Source organism: Lipotes vexillifer, unplaced genomic scaffold (genome assembly GCF_000442215.2).
Source record: "Lipotes vexillifer unplaced genomic scaffold, Lipotes_vexillifer_v1.1 scaffold79, whole genome shotgun sequence".
Classification (NCBI taxonomy): Eukaryota; Metazoa; Chordata; class Mammalia; order Artiodactyla; family Lipotidae; genus Lipotes; species Lipotes vexillifer.
Genome location: NW_006775678.1, coordinates 877,454 through 884,566, shown reverse-complemented (window position 1 = coordinate 884,566; position 7,113 = coordinate 877,454).

The window sequence follows — 7,113 nt, the reverse complement described above, 5'->3', positions numbered from 1 at the left end:
TTTTTCTCTTTCCCCAAGATAACTGAGTTGTTAATCAGAGCATTGCTTCAGCCGTAAAATGGGCCCATTCTTAACCTGAAAATGAATCCTTCTGCCTTTTTTTCAGTAAAAATGTCCCTTATTCACATGCAGACCGTGAAACAACCCTCTTCAACCTGGACCGTGCGGTTGAGAACACACCACGGAAGCCACTCAGCTTCCACGGGACTGGAGTGTTGGTCCCCGCCTCTTTTTTTCTTTCCAGTTTTATCGAGATATCTAGCATATTCATTTTAGGTGTAAAACATCAGCCTTTTTTTTTTTCTTTCCTTTTTCACTGTGTTGATTGCTCATCTTCCTACGAAGAGACTGACCTCCTTTGGTTCCTGTCTGTGACCCTGGCTTGCCTTTTCAGGGTGCAAGGTGGCAGGAAAGTGCCACCTGTCTCACTCTTAGACCTGCTGTCTTCAGGGGGAGTTTTCCCCTGGGCATGTGGCAAGACTCACACCGAATACCAACTCTAGAGTTCCAGCTGGCCCCCTTTGCTACCGCAAACCCCTGGCACGCTGGGTGCAGCCGCAGGGGACACACTCGTGTGATTAACCATCCCTGGTTCTTCCCTTCCCTACAGCGCCTCCTAACAACTTAGCCGGGCTCATCTGCTTTGTCTTTGCCCGAGGGACTAGAACAGAAAGCCCCCGTTCTTGGTCACTCCTGGGATGTTCTGACCATGGCGAGAGGCTCCAGAAATCTCTTAACTCAGTTGGAAAGAATCATCGGGAGGTGATCAATTCACTAGTGACAAAGGTCCTGGTAGGACACGCTTGGAGAGCTCTCTATCGGTCACGCTCCTGGGGTCATTTCACTTCAGAACCTCATAGCAATGTCTGAGTCCTCCTGCACGTCTCCGCGTGGGCCTTGTATGCCTTGAAAGCCTGAAGCTTTCGGTAACCTGCAAAAGACAGAAAAGGGAAGGAAGAGTAAACAGGGGAAAGAAGAAAAGAGAGGAGGTAGTTAATGTGTCAATGGTAAATCTTTACCAAAATCCTCCTCCAAATAAACCTCTATTTCTTTGGTCCGGGATATTCATGGCAAGGAAAAAGTCCTTGAATTTGTAGAAAAGATTTTCTTTTCTACCCATTTGTAGAAAGGTTTACCTATAAGGTTGTCCAGAGAGGCATCGTTTATAACAGTAAAAATTGCACACAACTTAAATGTCCAATTATAGGAGAAGTGTGATATATTTATAGTCCACCCTAGTCATTTAAGGTGATGTTGTAGGGCTTCCCTGGTGGCGCAGTGGTTGGGAGTCTGCCTGCCGATGCAGGGGACACGGGTTCGTGCCCCGGTCCGGGAAGATCCCATATGCGCGGAGCGGCTGGGCCTGCGAGCCATGGCCGCTGAGCCTGCGTGTCTGGAGCCTGTGGTCCGCAACGGGAGAGGCCGCAACCGTGAGAGGCCCGCATAACACACACACACACACACAAAAGGTGATGTTGTAGAAAAATGGTTACTAACTTGGAAAGAGATTCAAGAGATGTTATTGACTGAAGGGGTAGTTTACAAAACTCTATCCACAGTATGAGCCCCCTTCTGTGGAAAAAGGCATACATGCCCAGGGCAAAAACATCAACTGTTAACCATGGAATTATGGCTTTGGTTTTTGTTTTCTCCTTTTGCTTCTCTGCATTTATTCATTCTATAACTAATGTAATAGTTTTGTAATGAGAAAAATAATTAGAATGTAAACATTTTTAAGAAGTATTTTTGGTGTGGCTTTCCTAATAAAAATTCCTTCTTGCAAAACATTCTTCTGAAACTGGGAGGTTAGAATTTACCCTATTCCTACTCTGCTTGTCAACAAGCTTGAAAAGTTAGCACTGGGCTGAGAGATGGGCCACAGGCTAATTTCCTAGCAAATTATTAGCAAAATGCTTTACTAGGCAGTACAGTTATTTTATGGTATTATGGCATCAATCACACACATTTATTGAGTGCCTGTTGTGTTCTTGGACTTGTGAACAATTTAAAAATATAACAGCCATCATCTTTTATTACTTCTTTGATGGTTTCTGCAGGAGTGGTTGAATTCTGTCAACCTGCAAAGCAGTTTAAATGGGCAAGTAGAATGTTTTCATTTTTTTCAAATGCCATCCAATAATATGTCACTAATAAAAAAAATTGGAAGTGGTTAATGCCAGGATCTACTTGGATATAGTTTTAAAAATTTAAATAGTCACTTCTCATTCTGCAGGTTTAAAACAGTCTTTCATATTTTCAGATTTAACAACTGAACTTAAATAGCTCCAGCTAATAAAAAAAACTCAGAAAGTTTATAAGCCGGTTGGGAAATAATTACACCTGTTATTTCCTGTGAAAAAATTAATCCTTAAAGGCAAAGAGGTTGGAAAGTAATTCAGGGTGATGTGTCCAAATGCCAGCAGTTTTCCACAGCTGGAAAGGTCTTGGGGGATCCTGTTTAATTTCTCTCCTGTGATCTCAGCTACACAGATCTCCCACTGTCTCTCTTTGAGCCTTTACTTCCTGAGAGAGGTTGAGTACCAGGCATTCCTAAATGGCTGTTTATTAAAATGAAACTTCTGTGCAGTGTCCCAGGCTCCCTTCCCTCACCTTCCCAACCTGGACAGAATCTCTAGACATTTCTAGCTGCTGTGGTCAATTCAGATTGCAGTTTTCCCACTGAGTTCATGGGTATGAAAAACAGGCAAGGCTGGATTTACTCTTTTTAAAGTTGGGTGTTTCTTTTCATAAACGGGGAGGGGGCAGGAAGGGGGAGTTCACTGAGAAGAAAGCCTTTACAAAGTCTAATCCTCGGGGCTTCCCTGGTGGCGCAGTGGTTGAGAGTCCGCCTGCCGATGCGGGGGACGTGGGTTCGTGCCCCGGTCCGGGAAGATCCCACATGCCGCGGAGCGGCTAGGCCCGTGAGCCATGGCCCTGGGCCTGCGCGTCCGGAGCCTGTGCTCCGCAACGGGAGAGGCCACAACAGTGAGAGGCCCGCGTACCACAAAAAAAACAAAACAAACAAAGTCTAATCCTCTAGCGAATTCACCAACCTGTAAGTATTCTGAGTGCATCACACCTCCCTGTAAGATGTCTGAGATTCACAAGCCCCAGGAATATCACAAAACTCCCTATGCTTTCTCAGGTCAGATATGGGCACGAGCAGCCTGTCTTTGCTTTCACATTTTATTTCCCGGGGTCTGGGAACATTCTAGGGCCAACTCCAGAGGGCTGAGAAAAGAGTGCCTTGAGGACCGTGAAGTGTCACTTTGCTGCAAGCCTAACCCTTCAGCACCTAAGAAAGATTCTTAGAAAGCAAATGATAAATGGAGATGCTTTTTTTAAATTCCAAATCCACATTTCCTGTCATTTCAAATAGATGTGTTAAAGACGTCAATTTGATTCTTTTAGACTATTATAGTCTAGAAGACAAAAGAAGTCAGTAGCATATGCCCGAGTCTTGTCATTTTGAAAGCACATGGAAATTTTAAAATAGAATGTTCTTTTCCATAGGGAGCAAGGAAGCATTTCTTTTCTCATTGCAATCCATCTAGAGGGGAAATCGGGAAAGTTTATGCATGTGTCCATTGTGCCCGTTATCGCCAGCCAGACGTGAGAGGAGATCACTGAGCAAATTCTCAGCCAAGTTGAGGTCTTCATAGACTCTTTTCAGAGAGAACTGCTGAGGCCTGGGGATTCCTAGGAACCAGTTTCATTTCTATGCAGGTGTCCAGCTATTTCCAGTGCTGTCCAGGGAACAATACCAGTTGGACAGAGGAAGAGCTCCAATGTTGGAGTTTTAGACGTTGAGAAACAAAATGTAGGGAGCCCTGCGGTTGTGCTTGCCCTGAAACATGGGGAAGGGAAGGACTTCTGGGCAAACCAACCTCCTAATTCCAGGTATCCTACGGGTGGAATCTTGTTTGAAGGCCTTGGTGTTATTGTTAAATCAGACCATCATAAAACAGGAAATGGCTTCATATACAGCCACTCCAAGGCCAGGAATAAAAGTCCATATGCCGCCTCCAGGCCCTAGACCACACCCCCCCCCCCCCGCCCTTCATTTTCTCCTTTCCCTCCACTGGGGGGAGAAGCATCTTTAGGAGGGTCTCCAGTTTTCTTAGGCTCTCTGAAGAAGCAGAATAATCATGGCAGACAGATTCCAGTGTGGTGTGTGTAACATGTCACATTGCTTAGGTGCTGTAGGGTCTTTTAAAACACCTGGGTGGCAGCTCACCCTCACTTCTCAAAGTCAGTGGCCCCCCAGAGGAACAGCCTAAATCACACAGGGGAGTTGGAAGATGCTGGAATGTGTGTGGGGAGGCACCTACCTTCCAGTCACCTTGTGTCTTCTCCGGGCCCAGGGCCCCTTCTCTGCCAGTGGGATGGTGCCTTCTGTTCTCCCCTCTCCTGGCTGTATGGGGGTGGCCATGGGCGCCAGCCCTGAGCTTCTGTGGGGTTTAGGCCTTTCCCCGCTCCCTTTATGGGATCCAGGGTTTTAAAGTAAACAGTTCTTTCTCTTTCTGATAAGTCACATTAAAGTATCGATTTGGAGGGAGGGAGGGCACGACCTTAGCCCTTAGTCATCGTCACCTTTGGTCCAGCTCACTAAGCAGGACGGGAAGGCCTACGTCCCCCTCCTGAGGCCGAAATGGAGGCCCTTGCCCCCTGCTGAGCACAGTATTTCCCTCAGAAACCCAGGTTTAAACCTGTTTAACTCTTTCCTCACAGGAAGACTGCAGTTTATTACACTGTCACCTCCTCAGATTTCTAGATCCAGAAAAGTCACCTGATCATAGGAACCTATTAAATATATCCTTGGCTCATCCTACTTCAAGCTCTTGACCAATATTTGGAAGCCAGTCTCACGCTCCTCTTGAACCAATCGTTTCTGACGTAGTTACAATCTACTTACTTGTTCAAGCCAACGATGATTTGTTAAGCCCCTCCTTACCTGTTCAGCTCTGGTATCACAATGGTGAGCGAGACAAACGGAGTTTACATTCTGGTTAAAAAAAAAAAAGATAAAGACAGATAAAGAGAGAGAGCCATACAAAGGCAATAACAACCACCACCATTGGAGGCTGCCCCCGGTCCTAAATGTAGTCTGTCAGCTGCTATTATTTTTAATGTTTCTGATCCTTTCTTTTCCTCCTCAGGCCATTTTGCTGTTTTGCCTTCTTACACTTTGAAAAGAAGCTATTTGTTATCCTCTCTAGTAAGAACCAGTCCTCACTTCAGATCGCATTTATCCTGGTCGAAGCTCATGACCCTCTGAAGAGAAGAGGCAGCCTTAACCAGTGGGTATGTTGCCATTTTGCCCTACACAGAATTGGAAGGGAAGCAAAATATGCTCTGGCCTTTCTTCTTCTTTCCTAAGAACCGATGTGAAGAAATGAGTCCCGGGCTTCCCTGGTGGCGCAGCGGTTGGGAGTCCGCCTGCCGATGCAGGGGACGCGGGTTGGTGCCCTGGTCCGGGAAGATCCCACATGCCGCGGAGCGGCTGGGCCCGTGAGCCGTGGCCGCTGAGCCTGCGCGTCCGGAGCCTGTGCTCCGCAACGGGAGAGGCCACAGCAGTGAGAGGCCCGCGTACCGCAATAAAAAAAAAAAAAAAAAAAAAAAAAAAAAAGAAATGAGTCCCAAGTTTACCCCTATCTTTGGTCCTGCTTCTGGTCCCTTCCCTCCAACCACCTGAGATCAAACTGAGAACTTGCCCCTAGAAAAGACCAGGGTGCTCCGGGAGGGCTGAGGGATTGGCCATGGCCTTGTGAAGGCTGGCACATTCATATGGTAAAAGCCCAAATGTTCATCCTGAAGTGGGACAAAAACATTGGCGTGGGTCCTGTGGAGGTCTCCCGGCTCCAGCTTTGTTCAATGGCTCTGGTGTCACCCTGATGCCTCGCTGGTCCTGCCTGGGATAACCTGCTTTGTACTTTTAAATCTGCTTCTCCTGGCTGCAGCGACCGTATTTCTTTTCAGAACTACTGTTGGTTTTTCACCTTTTCAGTGACACAGAGTCCCAAGTCCTCAATATAGATATTCTTTCAAACAGCAGGACAGGTTCCCCCCACACCCAGGCCTCACCGCATGAACATCCGGGTTGCTTTCACCAGCTTTGCTCGGTCTCTGAAAGTTGATGCGTTTTTGCCGAGACAGTTTCCCTTTCATTTGGAAAACCATGGTGAAGACAAATGTTCAACTTTCAGATGATTTCCTTTAAATTCCCAGCCATGGTACTTGCAAGGATTTTGAATTTCAGAGAAAGGGTAAATCTTGCCCTATTTATAATCCTTAACAAATTTCTTCCAGCAAATCACAGAACACCTGCCTCGGCTGCTTTAAGATGACTTTTTTTTTTTTTTTTAAATTATAGGGGATGCATTCTTTTAAGATAAGATAGATTTGAATCCTGCAAGGTTGAAGTTCAGCTTAGAATGTCTGAAATCCCTAATGTTTGTGCTCAGATACAGGCTGCAAAACGGGGCTTTGCAAACAGAAAAACAAAATTGGGTAACTTTCCACTGGTTGCAGCTGGAAGCAGGCCCTGCCTCCCGTGGGTGACTGACAGTGGTTTTCTCTTCCTGCCTTGAGTGGCAGGCTTTTTGAAATGGAAAAAAAAAGGAATCAGTTCCAATGAAGACTGCCAAACTTTTGCCAGGAGGGAGGCTGAAGTTTGAGAACTTGGAATCCAGTCTCAAAAGAGTCTCATTCGAGATTCTTTTGCCACTCAAATTTTTGCCTTTGAAAAAGACACTTTATATTTCTGAGCCTTTAGTTTCCTTTCTGTGTAGCAAAGCTGAAGATACTAGCTTGTCATTTGCTCTGAAACCTTAGGTGAAATAGGAGATGAATTCTCCTATTTTAAAATAGAATGTTCTTTTCCATAGGGAGCAAGGAAGTTTTTATTAATAATAGAGAAAAACAAAGACGGATGTAGAGAAATTACCAAGGTCTTGAGCTGTATCGACTAATTGGTTATTTATTGGGGTAGTAAAGAAAAAGAGACCAAAGGAGTTGAATTTACCATGAGGGAAAGGGCCAAGCACAGGAGGACAGGCAGGATGCTGAGTGGCCACAGCTTCAGGCTGGCCATCAAGAGAATCAAAACCACTT